This window comes from Mustela erminea, chromosome 7 (genome assembly GCF_009829155.1).
Source record: "Mustela erminea isolate mMusErm1 chromosome 7, mMusErm1.Pri, whole genome shotgun sequence".
Classification (NCBI taxonomy): Eukaryota; Metazoa; Chordata; class Mammalia; order Carnivora; family Mustelidae; genus Mustela; species Mustela erminea.
In genome coordinates this window covers 63,797,624-63,817,851 of record NC_045620.1, presented here as the reverse complement: position 1 = coordinate 63,817,851, position 20,228 = coordinate 63,797,624, and the positions used below count along the sequence as shown (strand labels likewise).

The following is a 20,228-nucleotide window of genomic DNA, read 5'->3' as shown; positions in this document are numbered from 1 at the left end:
CTGAGGGTGGCTCAGGTGGGTTGCTCAGGAAGGGAGGTGGGTGGGATGATAGGGTAACTGGGTGATGGGCATTAAGGAGGGCATGTGGTGTGTTGAGCACTGGGTGTTGTTTGCAACTGATGAATCACTGAACCCAACATCTATAGCTAATGATGTACTATATGTTGGCTAATTGAATTTAAATTTAAAAAGAAATAAAAATAAAAGTTAGGTTTGCTAAATTTCAAAAAATTCCCACTAAAGTTCAAGGGATCTGAACAGGCTAACTGGGGGAAGCTTCCCAGCAGAGGTGGAAGTGAGCTGGACTTTGCAGGAATCATACTGGAGGGAGGAAGACATTTCTGGCAGGATGAAAGCCAAGGTGCCAGAAATGTGTATAGAAGTAAGCAAAGCAGCAAAGGTGGATCCAAGTTTTCAAGTGAGGTGAGTGCCAGATATAACAGACTAGATTACAGAGGGTCTTGAAGGCCAGGCTAAGGGGTTTGAGCTTTATTCTGTGAGCAAAAGGGAATCCCTTAAATATTTTGAGTGGAGTTGTGGCACACACAGAGTCAAAGTTCTGACTAGGAATCTTGAGAGAGTATGGGGTGGTTGAAGCAGGTGGGTTGGAGCTGGGATCACCCTTGAAGTAGCCGTTGTGATACTCGGAAGTGTAAGTAGATGGGGGTATTTGCTTGAGGAATGATCCCTCTCCCATCATTAGTCTATGCTTTTGGACTCAAAACAGAGATTCATATATAAAGCAAATACAAAAAGCAACTTAAAAAGACCTGTAGAAAGACCAAGTCAGGCACGGTGACCCTATAGAAGGGAGATCAAGAAGCAGACCCAGGGAAAGAAAGAAAAGAAGGTCTCCAGGCAATACCTTTACTGACAAAAAGGAGTTCTTTTGAAGTCATCCCTTTCAACTGAGGCTGTAAAGAGAATTTTGTTCATTTTTGCAAATGCCAGTGCCCTTTGTGGTTTGTAGTGTTTTCGACTACAAGACCATTTTCCTGCTGTCACTGAAAACTATAACATTTCTTCAGACTACAAAGTAGGGTCACAACAATACTAAAGTGGGTGAAGTTGATTTTCTCCAGAAATGCCTTTTAAGATAGGACAGGAGGAGAGATACTCAAGTAAGAGTTTTTCATCCCAAGCACTTGCACTTTAATTATGATAACAGTCTGAAAATTCCCAACACCTTTCATGTGAGGTGATCAAAAGCAATTTTATTACACTCATCATTTTTAGTTATATGCAGAAAATTCTTCCGATTTCAGCAGAGGCAGATTTATTATATACTTGCATCAAAGCTACTGAATCACACACCTGACAGAAAGTCATATTTTACCGAAAAAAAAAATGAAGCCTTAAAATTTTACTGTCATAAGGTTTCTAGTCCCCTCCTTGTGTTTTAGCGTTCCTGCCAAACATGCCAGGAGAGAGGGCGCCTTGAACTTTTCTGACCCTATTGTGTCAAACACATCTCTCATGTGCTTCATACTTCACCTCAATTCACTGACAATCCGGTCTGAGGTTTAAGAAATTCTTCACAGGAAAAACCTCAAAACACACACTGTATCTTCCACTCACATCTGGGGTCATATATCAAAATTGCCCTCACAGATCAGCTCCTGGCTTGTTCTGACGGAAGGGAAGGGATGTCTACCCTCAGGCCTAGGAGATGGCTCTCCTGAGTGCCTGCCCTTCCCTTCTTTTTCCCTCAGGTGAAACCTCACTTCCCTATTAGGAAACCTACCCCATTTCCAGTGTTCTGAGTCCTTGGACAGATGGTCTCTGAGAGCCCACGAACCCTCCAAATAGTTCCTCAGTAGGATTCAGCCAGCTGTGATCTGCTCCTTGGGGCCCCAGTTTGTGAAGTCAAGTTCCTTTATTACTAAGAAACACGCATAGTTTAAAATAAGGAGACTCCGTTGAATCTGAACGAGTCAGGGGTGAGGCCCCGACATCAGTTCAACTTTTGAAGCAGCCCAGGGAGTCTCTTTCCCGTCTCGGGGTTCAGCTCCTGGGTCTGTGATACCCGAAAATTGAGAGCTTCTTCACACTGGCACCTTGTAGCTCTGCCCCATTACCACGCCACAAAACCAATATATTGAGTTACCCTGGAAGCACCATGGCCATTGTTTGGATTACCAGGAGAAAAAGAGGAAGAGGGAAGGTATGGAGACTCAAGAACATTCAAAGAAGACAAAAAGGGTGATTGGTCTGAAAGCCAAGCTCTACCATTAACAGTGCCAGGCTGAGAAAATACAAATGAAAATGACTATCAGGACGCATGAAAGGAGAAGCTCCAAACAAAAGAATGATGGCGAGAGACTCCATGAGGAGCGGTGCTGCACGTCTACTGGGCAGGGAAGGACTGTCCCCAGCTCAAGTCTTTTCCAATGGGATGAAACAAAACTGCCAAGAGAAAGCGGGCAAATGGGAAGTCCCTTTGCCCCAAAGTTCATGCCCAGGGAGAAACAGAAGTATGGAAAGTGTTTCAAACAGGAAAGAGAAACAACAAAGCATGGAAGAGGTTAGTTACTAAAGTCGGCTTTCCTGGAAATGGCTTCCTTGAAAACCCCCTAAATACGAGAGATTTTAGTAGGCCAATGGGCTTACATTGCCAAAATGCCCATGCAACACATTCTGAATGGAAAGCCACCTTTCACTTGCCAATAGTTGGCGTAAAAATGAATCCCTCATCCCCGCTACGTACTACTTTGGGTGTTATTACCAAAAGGTACAGTCACCGAGATGAATTTGAGGGAGTTGGGCCATGTAACACAAGGAGGCGAGAGGATCTGGGGAAAACATGCCCGGGTACCAATGATCCTGAAAGCAATAGAGGCACAAAGGCAGCCCTGCTGGTTGGCCAGCAGTTTCCAGTAAGTAATTCCTTAGAATTACCGACGACCACAGACCAATCAGGAAAACCACCATTTCTGTGTTGGTTCTGTATACCACCAAACAGCCCGACGTGTCTACAGTCACCAACAGAACTATTTATTCTATTGTTTAAAAAAAAAAAAAAAAGACACACCAAAAAACCAAAGAAACCCCAAATCCATGAAAATAGCCCAGTTTTACAAATTGGTTTTCATTTTTGAGTCTGTTTACCATCTGGATGTTCCTAAGTTTGAATAATTTTGAAAAGCAATTCTAGAAATATCGTGGTTTGTTTCTGCGTTAAGAAATGGGTCCTCAGGGGCGCCTGGGTGGCTCAGTGGGTTGGGCTGCTGCCTTCGGCTCAGGTCATGATCTCAGGGTCCTGAGATCGAGTCCCGCATCGGGCTCTCTGCTCAGCGAGGAGCCTGCTTCCTCCTCTCTCTCTGCCTGCCTCTCTGCCTGCTTGTGATCTCTCTCTGTCAAATAAATAAAATAAAATAAAATAAAATAAAATAAAATAAAATAAAATAAAATAAAGAAATGGGTCCTCAGCTAGGCTGATCCAGTGTTACTGGAAAACCAAGTACGGTTGAAACCCCCTTTTATCGTAAAGGTTAGTGCACACTTAAATACAGAACTTAGGCTAGGAGATTTCCTTTCTGAGATCTTACCTGAAATCTCTTCCACTTCATTTTCCTTCATTAATCCTACGAAATGTAGCATTAACACATAGTCACATTTGTTTATAAAGTATTTACACTGAAAGTACAGGAGAGAAGGCACGGGACAGTAAAGAGGAGGAGTTTAGAAGAATTTGGATAAATCTTTTTACTTTTGATTCTTCCAATAAGTTGGTGAATTTGTATTTGAAACATATTTTCCTCTTAATCGTGAATAGTAATACCAACTTGGAACTGTATTCTCTACTCAAAATATATGGAAAAGTGTACCAAAATGTTTGTATTTTCATACTTTAAGATGAAAGTATGAAATGGCTAAAAATTCAAGTAATTCCAGCTAAAATAGTTTTAAAAAGACTGTACTAGGAGCGCCTGGGTGGCTCAGTGGGTTAAGCCTCTGCCTTTAGCTTGGGTCACAATCTCAGGGTTCTGGGATCGAGCCCCCCATCAGGCTCCTGCTCAGTGGGGAGCCTGCTTCCCCCTCTTTCTCTGCCTGTTCTCTGCCTACTTTTGATTTCTCTCTCTGTCAAATAAATGAGTAAAATCTTAAAAAAAAAAAAAAAGACTGCGCTGATGCCCTTAAAGAGACACTTCTTTGCAGTTACTTGGATAATATAAAAAAGGTCATGTTTTAGGTTTGTAAGCAGTTCAAATCACTTTTGTAATCTGATTTACGTTTGTAGCTTTGAGCTTTAAGTTGTCCATCATATTACATTAACCTCTAATCACATTGAAGTATTTAAATTCTGTTTGTTTTTTTTTAAGTCTGTCTTGGAAGTACAAAACAAAACAAACAATAAAGCAACCCCGGTAATTTTAAACTGCAGCCAGGGTTCAGAACCCGTAGATTAGAGGATCTCTAAAGTTCTGTCATCTTTAGCATTCCACGGCTCTAGAAGGTACAGTGGATTACTAGGATACACCAGTCCCGTTTCCTTTCAAAACATGATGACTAATGCTAGAACCGCTAATAGTTTCAATTCAAAGACCTACATTCCTGATTTAGTTATTGCTGTCTAGAGCTCTGTGGTGAGGTTGAAGGCATTATCTGGACTAAACAGGAAAAAATGTATCAACCAGCAGTGTCTAGCATGAGTCACAGGGAGAGAGAGGCACTCAAGATTTCTCCTGGCCTGTCCCAATCCAAAGAAGAAACCATATAGGAAGAGATCATAGACAAGAATGTAGATCAGGGCTATCCATAGTTTTAGGGATATACTGCTGTGTAACAAAACTTTCCAAATCAAAGTGATCCAAAACAACAACTGTGGGCTCCTGTTGGTATGAATTGGACAGGGTATGGGGGAGACAGCTTATCTCATTTCCAAGCAGTGTCAAGAGAAAGGAGGTTGCCTGGGGCTGGAGGGTCAAGATGGCGTCACACTCCCATGCCTCTCCTTGGTTGGAGAGGCTGGAAAGGTCTGTGGGGGTTGGCTGGTCTCCCTTCTCCAGCAGGGTCCTTACATGGTGTTTCAGAACTCTAGGACAGTGAAAGTAAAAACTCTCAGGCCCCTGAAAGGCCTCTTACAAGGCTCAGACAAGCACAGCATTGTCTCTGCAGAATTCCCTTGGTCACAGTAAGTCATGAAAGGAAATAAACTCCACCTCTTGATGGGAACACAACACAAACGTCCAAGGAGGAAAGGAATTGTTGGCAGCCATCTTAGCAGATAATTTACCATACCCCTTTCTCGGCTCATCTGATGGATCCACTTGTGTGGCTACTGGCCTAGAAATCGTATCATAAAACAGGTGAAGAAAGCAGGTCAATATTCCTGATTATCCAATCCTAACTTACATTGTTTAAATAGTATAAATAATACCACGTGCATATTCTGCATATTCTATTCTTTAGTACATACATTTACATCACTGCCTTAGCTAATATCTAAATGTTATCAGATAGCATCATTTACTAAATTATCAGCTTCACCAGTGACTATCAGAAAAAGATAACATGGTTGCCTTTTAGCCTTATAAACTCTCTTTTTTTTTTTTTAAAGATTTTATTTATTTATTTGACAGGCAGAGATCACAAGTAGGCAGAGAGGCAGGCAGAGAGAGAGGAGGAAGCAGGCTCCCCGCTGAGCAGAGAGCCCGATGCGGGGCTCGATCCCAGGACCCTGGGACCATGACCTGAGCCGAAGGCAGAGGCTTTAACCCGCTGAGCCACCCAGGCACCCCTAGCCTTATAAACTCTTGAAGGGACTGTATTTTGTTGTATTTAAGAATACTATTGGGGGGAAAAAGAGAGAGAAAGGCAGGCAAACCAAGGAACAGACTCTTAACTACGGAGACCAAACCGATGGCTCCCAGAGGGGAGGCAGGTGGGGGGGGGATGAGGGAAATAGGTGATGGGGATGAAGGAGGACACTTGTGATGAGCACTAGGTGATGTATGCAAGTATTGAATTACCATATCATACAAACGAAACTAATATTACACTGTGTTAACTAACTGGAAATAAAATAAAAACTTAAAAAAAAATTCTATCGCGCATAGGAAATTAAGAACACAATAGGAAGGGAGCTGTTTCCCCAGCAGCACTCGTACCTGTAACCAAACTGGTAGAGTCTCTTGGGTGTCAGTTTCAGGATATTGTGCACAGCCATGAGATTAAGAGCAGGAAGTGGAACCAGTGGTTTAAAATCCACTTCTAGGAAATTACACCCCCCACTCCACTCTAACCTCCCCCGATCATGCTGCATACCCTTAGAGCATCTGTTTCCTCCTGGAGGTTGTGTTCTGTCATCTAAGTCTTTTGTCCCCTTCACACCATATGATCCCAAAGACTTGGCAGGATTGGGGGAGTGGGGTCTTCTTTTTTTTTTTTTTTTAAATTTTTTAAAAAATTTATTTGACATGGAGAGAGAGATCATAAGTAGGCAGAGAGGCAGGCAGAGAGAGAGGGAGAAGCAGGCTCCCCGCTGAGCAGAGAGCCTGATACAGGAGTTGATCCCAGGACCCTGAGATCATGACCGGAGCCAAAGGCAGAGGCTTACCCCACTGAGCCACCCAGGCGCCCCGGGGTCTTCTTTTATCTTAATTACTCTTCAAATAGAATCCAGCCCTGGATTCTCTTCTTGAAACCATGTCAAAGAGAGTGTGGCTTGGCCCACAACTCCAAGTGGAAAAACTTATTACCAATTGAGCTTCACTTGTTTCCACGTGGTAGTTCTACTGATTAAAATTTCAAAACGACTTTCTTTGTTATTTAAACAAAAATGAGACTTGGGAAATTTTTAAAACAATAAGACAATTCAAATGAGGGCCACAGGAGTAGAGTTGACATACTGCCTGTCCTTTGAAGTTTACTGGAGAAAAGTGACATGAATGATGTCATAGACATGATTACATAGACCACACCCAATCATTTATCCCACAAGTGTTTATTGAGCACTTAATATGTTCCTGATATGGTGTTAAGCACTGAGCAAATAGAAAAATAGGACTCTGTTCTGGCTGTGATATTCTGAGTAGGAAGGCAGACCAGATATATAATCCATTACATTGAATGATATCTTTTGTAGTCTAATAATAAGAACACTAAAAATATTTTTATAGCACTTACCACTAACCAGGCATGGTTCTGTGTGCTTCAATGTATACTAATTCACTTACTCCTCAGAATAGCTCCATGATCTAGATTCTCTTATTATCGCCATTTTATAGATCAGGAAACTGAGATGCAATGGTCCTATCGATTTAGCAATGCTACCATTGTAAAGGACAGGAGGACTTGCTCAGGTGAAGAAGGGATATTTGCAAACCTGAGGACAACCTTAGGGCTGCTGAGAATGCTGGTGGGGCTGCGGAGGGTGTGAAGGGGGGCCCCGGGTGGGGTGGGGGAGGTAGGCATCGATGGTGAAGAGCAATGCATACTGTGACCAGGGAGGTCCATGTGGGGCCAGCTATCTTCCCCACCGGTCTGCTCAGAGACTCACCCCTAATTTGAAACCATGTCCTCACAAATGACAGGCTGGAAATTTGGAAAACGGAGGTAGAAAACAATTTTGGTTTTCAGAGTCTTTTAACACACATTGTCTTAACTATGTATATCTCATGTTTTGCCGTGAAGAAAACAAATGAGGAGATAAATGTCACCCAGTAAATAAGTCCAGAGCCAGGCCTGTGCCAGGCCCCAAGTGTCCGTTTAGCTAGTCCTGTGTCCAGAGGGTCTCAGTGACACAGAAACGATAACAGGACATTTAGGATGCTGTGACCCCATTGGAGGCAAATTCACTCACTGTGAAAATGACATTAGAGTCTCATCGTTACTGTAGTCATAACATGACCCACAGGTCTTGGTGTCATTACCTGTAAGATAAAGGAAGTGTTCAAGACGATGTCCACAGGGCCCATCCAGCTCTATTCTTCTCTGCCTCCATCACTGTCCAAATGTAGCCTCATTATTTTAGTCAACTGTTGTTTTTGGCCATCGCCGAGTGTCCAGTTCCACTCACAACAGAGCTGAGTTGACGGGCTGTGTTGTCAGAGCTGGAAGCCCGGCGCCTGGGACACAGCCTGAGGCATGTCTGTATTCCGGCCGAGCCTCTCACTTCAGTTTAAGCTAACCTGGAAGCAGCCAGCATTTCCATGTCCCACTGTGGGATCTGCTTTGTAGCCTGAAATGAGATACGTGTCTCCCTATTAATATCCTCACACCGTCTGAATGCATTTTAAAAGCTCACTGTGTCCAGCAACCTGTGGGCCTGTTTTTGTTATTGTTGGTTGGAGTCGTGCATACCTGACCCACAAGTTCACCCCCAGTGCAGCTTTATCTGATCAGGGAAGCATGACTTAGAGAAGGCATGGGCACATTTCCTTTGCAAAGCAGACACCCCTGGGTGTGTTTTTCATGCTGGATATCTGTACCCACTCGAATGGATGGCCGTGGTGGTTCTCACCGGGTGGAGTGTGAGTGTCAACGAGGTTGTGGAGAGAGAAGAAGGCATTGCAAAGATGACCACATGGACTGAGTCAACTGCCCCAAGGAAAGGGACATAGGGCAGTGACAGTGTTAATTGGTCCCCTTCTATTTATACAAGGCTGTTCAATTTTCAAGAAGTCTTTGCATCCTCCATTCATTTGATCGCCATAGTGCCAGGGAGGTGACCAGGAAATAGATTATCCTCTCCAATGACAGGAAGCTGAGGTTTGGTGAATGGCCAAGGTTACATGGAAGGGCATGTCTAGAACCCAGGCCTCCCACCTCCTAGTGCAGTGAGCTTTGCTCTGCACCCTGCTGCTGCAACCACTGGGATCCGAACTTGAACTTCCTGAAGGCATAGACACCCTTACTCAACAATGTATGCCTCGGGATTTGACATACAAAATCAAGAAATATTTGTTGAGTTTCTCAAGCTTTAGCTTGATTAATGAGAGAGACTGAATTTACTCGAGTAGGGACAAAAAGACTCCAAGCCCTTATGGGGCCTGCAAGGCCCTCCATGATGTGGTTCCTATTGTCTTTCTGACCTCAACTCTGACTTCACCTCTTCTGCTTCCCCTAGTGCTCACCTCACTCTGGTCACTTTGGCCTCCTTGCTGTTCCTTAACTGAGCAGACACAGCTCTGCCTCAGAGCCTTTGCACTGGCTGTTCCCCTTTCCTGTTCCCTTTGCACTGGCTGTTCACCCTTCCTGAGTTACCTTCATGGCTAATATCCTCACTTCCCTCAGGTCTATGTTCACACCTTACATTCCCTATGAGGCCTGCCCCAAACACCCTATGTGAACATGTAACTCCGCTCCTGCTCTAGTACTTTCAATCACTCTTACCTTGCTCTTTCTTTCATCAGCATTTTTTTGCCTCTGTCACAACGTATACATTTCTTATTGTTTATGATCATTATTTATCATCTGCCTACAGCTGATAGAATACAGACTCCAGGGAGGCAGATGTTTTTAACTCACTGATGTATCCCAAGTGCCTCTAATAGCCTCTGGCACATTGCAGATCCTCAATAGATACTATTGAATGAGTGAGCGAATGGGTTTGCAAATGCACTTCTATTTCATAGAGAGGTCTTCCTTCTTTAAGACCCTTCTGTTCAAGGGTCTACAAGATGAAGCGTGATAGAACCAACTCCTTTTGGTGACAGGATTGGCAGGGAATCTGTCCCATTACTTTCATGGAGGGGGAAAGGAGCGCCGTGACCTGAATCACTGACGGAGGATCTTTTCCACTGGGCGTGGACCTCTTGACTCTAGATGGGGTTCTTCCAAAGAGGAATAAAGGAGCAGATGGAAAAACAAAACAAAAAACCAGAAAAACATCCTTCATGGTAGATTTTCAGAGGAACTCTTACTCTCAGAAGCAGGAAGGCATAGCACCAAGAATGCTACCTATCACAATTGTAGATATTGAGGAGTGACAGAAGTGGCCCCAGACCCACCAATGTGGCAACAAATGCAGGAGCCAGCACAGGGATTCCAAGCAGGTGGGCAGGCTCGGAGTTCAATGGGCAGGACTTCCGCTAGAGCCAGGCTCCGGGAGTGCTAAGCAGTAGGTCAGTGGCTGAAGAAAAAGGGGATTTCCCCAACGTTGTGGAATCTTAGTAAGTGTGCCAAGCCTGGGTACAGGCCAGTGATAAGGCTGGCATCAAGCCCACATACAAGCTTGTATGGAATACGCAGGAGTCTTTGCTCCGAGGGCGGGGAGGGGGAATGTTGCGGGATCCTAGGCTGGTCACCAGGGCAAGAGCCTGAGGGAGAGGAGCCAGAGTTCAGGCAGGAGGCTAGCGCTGTGCTCAGTTACCAGATGGGCAGGATGGGTAGTCTGGAGACCCTCAACATCTCCCCCTTCTTACGCCAGACCTGGTTTGGGAACTGGGGACAAGCTGGGCCAAAGCAGGGAGAACCAGAGAAAGGTGGTGTCAAACAGACCCAGCTGCAAGAGAGAGAGAGACAGAGAGAGACAGAGACAGAGAGAGAAGGATGCAGGGCACGGCCGACTGAAGTGCCCAAAGGCCTATTCACAGGGAGAAGTGACTAAGTCTGGCTCCTCTTTATTTAGCAAAGTCCTGAGGAGAGAGACTGCATAGGCTTTCAAGAGTCAGGGTCAAAGCCCAATATCATGGCTTTAGAGCGGGCAAGTAGTTATTATATCTAAACCTTAGTTTCCTCACAAGAGTGCCAAAATAGCCGAAGGAGAGAGCGCTCAGAAAGCCCACACACCTCACGCACACCCTGAGAAGGCCTAACCCAGCCCCTCTCTGAAAGGACCGGCAGTCTCTGACTTGTCTACCTCGGCCTTGACCTTAGCAGGTTGGAGGAAGGGAGACTGTAGCACACCCCCGCCTCACAGCCAGGCCTCTCCCCCGCCCACCTCCATCTCCAGTGCCCACCCCACCGTGTGCCCAGCCAGAGCCAGTTTATTTGAACTAAGAATTTTAATGTAAATATGCAACATCCCTTCCCCTCTCCGTCCACTCAAGGGGCAGGAGCGTGTGTCCGCCCCCGTCAGCTGCAGCAAGAGTGCCCTGTGTGCAGAGATCCTATCTATGCTGAAAAGAGCAGAAATATTAGATGAGGCTAAATAAGAAAACACAGATTATTGCTGGAGACCCCTAAGGCCTACTTTGTCTGGGCAATAGTTTGTTTTACTTTTCACAGAATTTATTTTGGCTACAGCCAGATTGATGGTGATTATATCTGAAATCCCTCCCACATATCTGTCACATAAACACTTCGTTTAATTCAGGTTTGTAAAAAGCTATGGGCCAATAGGGAGCCAGTTTTTCCGATTAATTAGCAGACGCTAATGCTGGGCACCTTGTCACATGGTCCAAAGGCTCAGAGGCTGAGGGTCTGAGAGGGAATGGCAGGCGGCCTTAGTTCCTTTCACAGGAGTTTGATCCCTTGGCCCATAAAGGAACCCAAGGAAAAGCTGGAGGCGGAAAAAAAAAGAAGGCCACTCTCTGTCTAGCCTGGCTGAGGAGAAGGATTCCAGGCTGCAGAGTGGGCCAAAGTCACCCATCCGGGCACAGGCGAGGAGGAAGGCGGTTCATACAGATTTTGAAGTGGATACAAAATAAACCCCAGGCGTCCCCGGAGTTTCTGTTGATAGCATCACTGGGTCTGACACCTCCTGGGAAGGGAAGGCCCTTAGGGACCAGTGACTGGGGAGGGAGTCCCCCAGCTCAGGCAGCCATGGGCAGGGGGGTGGTTGAGAGGGGAGGGGGGATGCAGGTCCTGGAGCCTTGGCAGCAACAGCTCAGATTCCCTGAGACCCCCAGACCGCCTGCTCCCCAGTGGCCGCGCCGGCGCTGCCAGCCCCGGGCAGGATTTCCTTCTGTCTGATGGGAGTGTGCCCCTAACAGGCTGCATATGCCTGCCAGCTGCTGCTCTCCTTCTGCCCCCGCAGCCAAGACAAGAAAAGCATTATTTCCTCTTGGCCTTCTAATCTCCGGGCCTCTCTAACTTCACAGGCCGGCTTTGGGCTCCGTTAACTCAGCGCTACTCTGGGGCGAGTTCCCCTTTGCTCAGAAAGGGCTCTTTTCTTCTCCCCCATCCCATCTGCCTTTGCCTTTGATGTGGCGTTCCCCCCCTAAGGGAGTATATAGGACTTTCAAGGGGGTGTTTGGTTCTTGGAGGCTTTATTTGCATCCGTCCTTATTCAGGAGAGCCTGTTCCCACTGCAGGATCGGGACGGCCCGGGAGGAGTCCTGGTGGTCCAAGAAAGAGAACGTTTTGAGCGTCTTCGTCTCTGGTCTCATATGTACCATCTCGTTTAATTTAAAACAAAAAACAAAAAACAAAAAAACCCAAAAAACCAGGAGAAGAGCTATGTTTGAACCCCAATTCACAGATGTGGGATCTGGATGAACAGGAGGGAACCCAGCCAAGAAGAGGCTGAACCAACCCTAAATCCTCATCTGCCTGAATCCACGTTCTATGCCAGCCAGTGCTTTCCAGAAAGGGCTCTGGAACTGGAAGGCAGCCCTTTCGCCCTTGCTTATCTCTGCTGTGCCACTCACTAGGATGACCCAGGTCACGTCCCCAGCCTGCCCTGGGCCTTAGTTCCCTTCTGTGTAGAGGAGGGGAGGGTAGCATCTCCTAGGCACTGCCTTCCGGACTGCCGGCCTCTGTCCCGCCTCCAAACAACCACAAGAACTGGGCCATCCCCAACTTTGAACCTGCCCGGGGACTGCAGGCCAAAACCCAGCTCTAGCCATATCCCATTACTAACCAAACACTTGTCTTTCTTCCTGACTGAAACTGAACGTGCCTGTTGCTTGGGGCTCTTGACCAAGAGAGCTCATTTTTAACCCTTTCACAGCAGCTGGGTTTTTTCCACAGCGCATGAAACACGAGGCACAGGTCAGTCAGACATTACTCAGCCTGGACCTCACCTGGGACCTTACCTTTCGAAAGCAGCACACGCCGTTGGCTTGGCCAGTCCCAATTTTTCACTCCTATCCCTTTTTCAAAATGTTACTTTGAAAGTGTGATTCCTATTTCACTGCCCTTTTTAAAGAACAAAGTGTGCCATTGTTTGGAGGGCAGGAAAGGAGAGGCTGGTCTGGAGGGGAGAGAGGGAGGCCACGGGAATTGGGGTCAGGGGTCACTCTTTGGCACAGGCATGCACATTCCCCTGGGGTGGGGAGAGCTGGGGAAGTCCGGGGCTCCTGGGAAATGCCCACCCAATGAGGACGCCCCAAGTCTGCAAGGGACTCCCCATCTAACTGCTTCAAAGGGTCTTTCGAACATTAACTCTTTATTCCTCATGACTCTCCTCTCAGGACAAGACTGGAATAAGAGTTTTGTTCTCCTGCACTGATCTTTATTGGCTTCCAAGATTTTTAAAGCTCCATCTTCAGAGCCAAAAACAAAGAAAACCCAAAACAGAACAAAAGGCATCCTCAGGGGACAGTAATGTGGAGACAACCAGGATCTAAATTCCAAAACTCTTGGGCTCACCCCAGTCTTGAGGATGTGATAGTCACACTCAGGAAACACACAGTACAGGCCTCCGGGCTCAGAGGCCTAATTGTTAGACTGTGTTTCCAGATGCAAGGTTCCTGCCTTCGGCGTGGGCTTTTCTATAACAAACCCACGTTGGGGTCATTCATCAGTGCATAAATATACACCTGGGAGGTGGGGGACAAGCCCCCATTTTTCTGGCTTTATAAATACGGAACTCCCATTTCTCCCATTGACATTTGCAAAAGAGTGATCGATTAGAGGGCTTTGCACCATGGAACAATTTCAAATAAACGAGTGTCGTCTGGTACATGCTATAGCTCTCCACACCCTGCAGAGGAAACAGGCCTTTCTTTCTAGACTTTTCTTTTTAGGTGGCCAACAGCAGAGACCTAAGTCCGACAGGGGTTCCAGCTTCAAGTTTTTGATTCAACGTGGTAGTGGGGGGGAGGGTATGCCAACTCTCAGTTCCATTTGCTACTTAGCAAATGGGGGACCTGGAAGTCCGAGACATAGAGCACAGAGGCCTCCATGAACTCCTGGGGGTCAAAGAAATGTAGGTGGCTGAGACTCACTGTTGGGTGACTTCCCAAGGTCTGTTCCTAGCCAAAGAGACCTAGGGCCACCTCTGTGGGACAAGTTGGTTGTTGTGCAAATGGAAAGATTTGAGAGAAACACTAGCATTGTTGTCTGACCCAATCAATATATTGTCTGCATCTGATACCTGGAATGACATCATTGCAGACACCTTCCTTTGGATCAACCATGTTACCTGTTTGTGACATGTGAGGGTGTGCGGAGGAGGTGGAGAAAAATTCAAAGCTGAAACAGGAAAACTGCAGCAGAGTCAGTAAGGACTCAGAAAAGGCCCTGGGTTTAGATCTGAACAATAAGGGTCATCTTAAAGAAGGCAGCTCCAGGCAATGTGGGAGGAGGGTTCTAAGTCAAGAAATGGGAATAGTGTGTACGGAGCCTTTTTTGTTTTGGCAAGTTTGGGGTTGAAGGGAAGATGAAAAATCTCAAATTATGGCTAGTAAAACAATAGAATGAAGGTTTTGGGGGGAACCTTCTAGGTTTCTGGGGCAGCTCACATGATATACTGTCAAGGTAGTAGGGAGCCTGGTTATTAGTTGGTTATTTATTCAGGCTCCTGGTTATTAGCTGGTGGGAGTGTTGAGCCAGTTGCTGGTACCAACTGAACCTTGCCTGGTAAGCTCTCTGGTGCCCTCCACCCTCTGAACTGCCATGATTGCTTGGGGGCTCTCCAGAACTTCTGTGACTGGCTACTCGACCTTGACACTACCTGTCCCAGGAGATGAGGACTGGAACCTTGAGAGCCTGGGACAGGAAGGACCACTGAGGGGGCTGCCACCACCCCCTGTGAGACTCACTTTCCATACAACGTAGCTGCCCAGCTCTTGCTGGACTTGTTCTCGAGCTTTGGAGAGAAGACCAACATGGTGAGGGGAGGGCTAAGTGGACCCAGTGACTGACCTGGGAGGAGAATCCGATTTCCCAGAAGGGGGCTCTCTTCTTGGAACCCCCAAGAGCTCCTGTGACAGTAAGATTGAGTGGGAGGTCTCAACAGCCTGTCAGATTGCAAGCGAGCTCTGGCCCTCCTGAGGCGGAGGGTGGCTGAGCGGGGCTGGGGGTATCAGGCTGCCATCGACACAGTAATTCCAAGCATGTGCCTACTTCTGTCAGCTCCTGAGAACTGGAAATGACGTCAACAGAGCCAGGAGCAGGTGAGGATGGCCAGGATCCAGCACAGGGCAGAGCCACCCATGGGGACTTCTGATGCCCCAGCCCTGCCTGGCCTGTGTCACTATTGCATTTGCTCCGTGGATATGGAGACTGGTGCAGCCAGGGGGCTTTGCATCCATGGCAGAGAGAGAGATATAGAGACCAGACCAAGGGTGAGAGACCTCATCTGACTAACAAGAGACCTTACTGTTAACTCGGTGACTTAGTTTCCCTGCTTATAACTCCTCCCTGTGCACCTCCCACTCCCTCCTCCCTACCCACCCCCTCCCCCATCTTTCCCTCCTAACCCCCTCCTCGTCCACACCTCTCATCCCTGGCCACCTTCTTTCCCCCCAGCCCACCCTCCCTTCCCCCTGCCCCCAGTCCTCACTCCACCCACTCCCCCTCCTCCCACTCCCCCTCCTCCTGTCTTCCTGGTCCTTCACCACCACACAGCTGTTTCAGCCTAACTCAGGCCTCCAATGAGAACCAACTTTTGATTTAAGAAACACCGCTAATGACCACCATGGCCCCTTAAACAAATGTCATTATCCACAGACAACAGACACCAACACACATATGTAGAGATAAACACATGCGTGTTCTGTCTCTCAATCATTTTAAATAAACGTTACCACAACACAGCTCAGCTATGTAGACTTTTTTTTTTTTAAATCAATATTGCCTCGAGCTAGCAAATAAGGAAGGAAATCACTGGGAAATGCATTATTCATGAGCTTGCCAGAGTGCTGATGACTGGCAGTGATAAAGGTCCCAGTGTGAGCAAGCGGCAGTCTGATAGCTTCCTATCAAGTCAATCTACCCAGCCCGCTTCCTGTTTTCGGGAGCAGGGATATCGGCTCTCATCCCTTTTCTCTTCTCCCTCATTTCAGAGAGTGGGTTCTGTGCACCTGTGGGAACTGAACTTGCCTTCTGCTCGGGTCAGGACATGTGGGGAGCAGGATGGAGCGGGTGGGGAGAGAACTGAATTCCCGCGGGGGGGAGACCCGGTGGGAACGAGAGCTCTGTCCTCCGCAGTCCTTCAGCTCACACCTTCTTGTGAGCCAGAAAGAATCCTTCCCTGCTGTCAAGAATTCTAACTGGCAAAGGGAAATAAATCATCATGGCTCCGTGACTAATACAGAGCCCTTGCCTGATGGAATTCTGGGAGAGTCTCTCAGAAGCCTCAGCACCGAGTGAGTTAGGGATGGCCTGGCCACCGCGTCCCTCAGCCTTCTCACAGAGGCAGGCTTCCAAGGGGAAGGGAGAAGGAGGAGAGAGGAAGGGCTGGTGGGGCAGGGAAGCCTGGGCCTCCCTCACAGATCCCACATTGGCCCATGGAATCACCTCGGGTGAGAGGTCCACTCCGCCTGGACTTCTGCGTGTCTCCCCACCCCATAAAGTGAGAAGTCAGGAAGCCTGCAGTGCCAGGAAGAGACTGGGATTCTTCCGAAGGGTTGCACGAGCTCAAGTGGGAGAGAGAGGGAAAACTGAAAAGGGAGGAAAAACTGTCATGTTCCAATTAAATTTCAAATGATTAACAACACAGACTCATGCATAACATATATGCACCTGAGAAATGTGTTATGGAAATGAACATAAAGTTCCAGAGAGCACTAGTTCACACACCGTCACACAGGCAGGGAGTGTGACTCCCAGAACAATAAGCGCTGAGCCCGTGTAAGACACAGAGATCCCCGGAAGAGGGTCTGATTTGCCACTTCTAGTCCTGCCAAAGCAGCTACCACCATTTTTGCTAAGCCTTTGGAGGAAAGTAAGAATCTGTTGTGTGGTACAGCTTCTTACAGGTCCCCCCACCCCACTCTCTGCCATGACTCCTAGCGGGCTGGGGGGCTGGGACTTGACAGATGTCAGGGTCCATGTCAGAAATCAATGGAAGCAGGTCCCCCAGAAGGGAGTGGGAGCAGGAACCAGGTTCAAGGTCTAGTCCCCCAGCTGCCCAGGCGGCAAGCAGAGGGAACTGGACCGGTGTCATCCTCTTTCAGTTCTGGTCAAATAGAGCTTCTGGGTGAGCAGGCCCGGTGAGCCAGAAGCAGCAGGAGGCCGGGCCTGAGGCAACAATTCTCAGCCATGATTCAGCTGAGGGTGAATCAGCACAAGCAGTGGAACCCCTGTTAGAAACCTCAACCCCCTCCGTGAAAAGTCTGAGTTACAGAGTCCTTTCTTTCTTAAACGTCACTTTGATATTTTAGGTGTGAAGAGGGCCTTGAATGAGGTTAACAAAAAGAGTGACAAGTAGAAATTTTGTGGTCCCACTTACCAAATAGAGACGAACAGAGCGGATTCACATGGTTGGCTGCCCACGTTCCTAAAACATGGGGACAACGGCTCTTTTAACTGAGCTATATTTCCACCTGCAATTCTATATATTCTACAATGGCAGTCACCTGAAGGAGAGACCCGGGGACTCCAAAGCACCCGGGACGACCATGGCACCCGTTGGGAAGTAGAAAGAATATCTGAAGAGCCCATAGCTTTCACAAAGCACACACACTGTACCTTTCACAAGATACATGTCGTCAGCCTCTGGCCCAGCTATGGCGGCTGAGGGGCAGAGCCTGGCAGCAAGAAATACAGCAGTAACACATGATCCGCTGACGGCCAAGGACGCACTATGGAAGCAGTTCCTCTGTCTGTTTTCTTTCCGGGTCATGAGTCTGGACCCGCTGAATGCGGGGACGGAGGTAACACACAACAACAACAACAAAAATGCCCTCCTTCTTTAAGACTCCCAGGGTGTACCCCAGTGTTACAAAATAGCCTAGAATAATAGAACATAAGGACAGAACAATTTTCCCCTCAGTATAGTCACTAACATACCAGGAATGACATGTCCAAGCTAGCCTGCTGAAGGATGAGAGGCCCTCGGTGCAGAACTGAGTCCCTCAGGTGCCCTAGATCAACCGACCTAGATCAACTGAAGGCCAGTCAACCACCAGACGTGTGCGTGAACAGCTGAAGCAACCAGTTGACTCCCAGTGGACCCCAGAGGGGCGAGCAGTGCATACTTATTGTTGTATGCCTTTTAGGTTTTATGGTTGTCTGTCACGTACCATGCAGTGTTCCTGAAGCAACAGGTAGCTGGTAACATATAGTAAAAAGAATAGGGGCTTTGTAGTCCATTACGCTTATGTTCCACTCCTACCTCCGCTCTTTTCCATCTATGCGACTCTGAGTTCGCTACACAACTTCTTCGCTTCAGCCTCCTCAACCATGGAGCAAGAGAACCTCAGAGTGTGATTATCAGGATTAAGAAAGACAGTATAGGAAAGTTCCTAAAATGTATGGGGCATGTGGTAGGTGTTGTGTAAACATTGCCTGGAGTCCTTTACCCGAATGCACAGAACCTCCATCTGAGGCTAAGCAGTCTGGTATCTTCATTTCTAGATCTGGACACTCTGGAGTCTGAGCTCACCAGGACTGCCTAGGCACAGGGGCCACCCTAATATACATATTGGTTAGTAGCCCACTGCCACACTTTGTGACATAGCACAGACTTCTTTCCACTCTGCCAACGTCTGTATCAATGGTCTTCTACATCCCTTTCGAAGGTCACAGAGGAACCCATTCAGTGAGCACATCAGCATTTATTTTACCACAGGGGATTTTTCCATCATTTTTTCCTCACTGAATAAGAAGTAAATGTATATTAATACCAAGATAGATGAGGTGATAGAATTGTAAAATAGCATATAATGAACAAAAGAATAGCAAAGGGAAGACAAAGTCTTTAAAACTGACATTCAAAATAATGGCTCTGCATCATCAATGAACACTTCATGTCTCTGCAGCAATTCTATTGAAGAAGCCCAGGTAATATATTCTGGAAGACTGTCTATCCTGAATGGTTAAAATAAAAGCTTCGCTGTCTATAGGAAAAAGCCACAGTTGTCTGAGAAATGTCACTTCTGAGGTGCACCAAAGCCAGATAACTCAAATTTGCCTGCAGATTCTTAAAGAGAGGGCAAAGAGGAAGCCCAGCCTTTCCAGATTTCAAGAGCTCTGATTGGTGAGATCTGGTTGTTAAAAACATCAAAATCCCTGTCCCTCTAAGCCCATTTTTATTCCTGGTCCTCTCAGTCCTTAAGACAAACCGCAGCAGCTATATGGTTCCACAGGAAGGCGCCTGCCTTTCTTCAAAGGCCTCGGTGAGCTCTGGTCCCTTCCAAATGCCATTCCCCTGTCCTGTGAGCCTTCCAGTGGAAACAGTGGGTAAGTCTGCAAACAGCCGTGGCCAACTGGCCACCATTAGCAGATCCCTCGCTCCTGGAGGAAGCCATACTGGCCTTCAGCGGAAGTCCATTTCCAGTTATTACCGCTAGACAAATGGCTTTTAAATTACATCCTAAAAGGCTAACAGGCCATTTGTCTTTTTAAGTAATGGCACAGAAATACCGTATTACTGCCGTTCTAGCCCTGCAAAGGGGGTCTGCCTTGCACCGGGAGTGCAGGTAGGTAGCTAGGAAAGAGGCCCAGGACACAGAAGCATTCAAGGTAGGACCGGATTTGATCCAAACAACGGGAGGCTTTTCTAGAGTCAGACGGCAGTGTGCACCCTGGTGAGACCTCGGAGGAGGCAAAGCTGAGGTGGCTTTTCCTGGAAGCTGTCCAGATAGACAGGAAGGACTGGAGCTGCACTTTGGGGATGAGAAAGGCAAGTGTTGGGACCCCTGGAGCAGAGGGAAATAAAGCTGGGCCCCAGCCGTGACCAGGCCTCCACCACCAGGCCAGTGCCTGGATTTAGCCTCACACATGCAACCTCGGGGGCCACGGACTTCTTAAAGAAGCGGCCAGGTGCCAAGACGGCCATGACAGAACCGCTCTGGCTGTAAGCTCTGCCTCTGTGCTTCCGGCCTGTCCCTCACCACACTTGGGAGATCTTAAAAACCAGGAAGCCCTACCTCCACGGGGCCAGGCGTTAACTCTGTGACATGTTATGAATAGGGAAACATTAAAGAAGGAATTCCAGCATTCCTCCCCCA

The 20,228-nt window shown here is 47.4% G+C and overlaps 1 pseudogene; it reads left to right on the top strand.

The window, feature by feature from the left end:
• Nucleotides 1–349: 349 nt before the first annotated feature.
• The window catches only part of LOC116596360, a 79,557-nt pseudogene continuing 59,678 nt past the window's right edge, over nucleotides 350–20,228 (top strand).